The sequence below is a fragment of the Ursus maritimus genome, unplaced genomic scaffold, assembly GCF_017311325.1.
Source record: "Ursus maritimus isolate PB19 unplaced genomic scaffold, ASM1731132v1 scaffold_6, whole genome shotgun sequence".
NCBI classification, from domain to species: Eukaryota; Metazoa; Chordata; class Mammalia; order Carnivora; family Ursidae; genus Ursus; species Ursus maritimus.
In genome coordinates this window covers 15148844-15149893 of record NW_024426774.1, presented here as the reverse complement: position 1 = coordinate 15149893, position 1050 = coordinate 15148844, and positions in this window count along the sequence as shown.

Genomic DNA, 1050 nt, shown 5'->3' with positions numbered 1-1050 from the left:
GAAGTGTCTCTGGCTTGATGTAGGTGGTGATTACGAGGGTGTCTGCATAGGTAAAGAAACCGTCCAGCTCTACACTTCAGATGAGTGTGCCCTGTGTACGTTATTCTGCAATAAGAAAGTTAAAGCGGTGGTGGGAGGGCGGGGGGAGCTTTTAAAAGGGCTTCTGAGATTCTAATTAGTTCCTTTAAACCCCGCTGTAGCTTTTTCAGCAAAAACGAGGGAGGCCCACATGGCCTACGTTTTCTTCAGGATCCCAGAGGATTCTAATTTATGGGCAGAGGGGCCCAGGGCAAAAGTCTTTCCCAGCCGTGAGCTGAACAGAGCAAGCGGCTGCTTCCCGGGGGTGGCGGGGCGGGGAAGGGGGGTGACGGCTGGTGGAGAGGCCCGTCCGCAGCCGGCCGGAGGGTGGGCACCGTGCACAGAGGGCTGCCCCGAGGACACCCCTCCCCTAGCTGCAGCCAGACCCTGCTCTTCCTCTGGTTCCTGGAACCTGCCCGACCCAGCGGTGTTTCCAGCACTTAGGGCTGGGAGCTAAGCCGCTCCTCCACTCCAGGAAAATATTTGTTCAGGGCCTTGGCACCCGCCGAAGAGGAAATAGAAGCCAGCGTGGAGTGAGCGGGCGGCGCTGCTGTGGGTTGCTCCGTCTGCCCCTCCAGCCTGCGTCAGCCGGCCCGAGGCCCTGGGACCTCACCTGCAGCCAGGCCTGCCGCAGGGATGAGCCCGGGTGCCAGCTGGGTTGTGTGTCCATTCACTTCGGGTGGTCAGCTGTCAGTTCGGTCAGCAATTGTTCGTGAAGCATCCTGTGTGCCAGGAACAGTGCTGGGCCCTGGACGCTGTCGGTGACACAGGCCCTGTCCCTACCTTCCAGGCCATTGTGAGGTAGTGGGGGGGGGCGCTGGCTGGCCGGCAGGAAGGCCCTCCCCACATCATAGGAGCACAGGCTTGACAGGGGTGAGGCCAGAGTGCTGGCGAGCCAGCCAGGCGGGGCGAGACTGCTGGTGGGGGGAGGGTGGGCAGGCGCCTGGCGCCAGGCTGAAGGAGGAGGAAGCC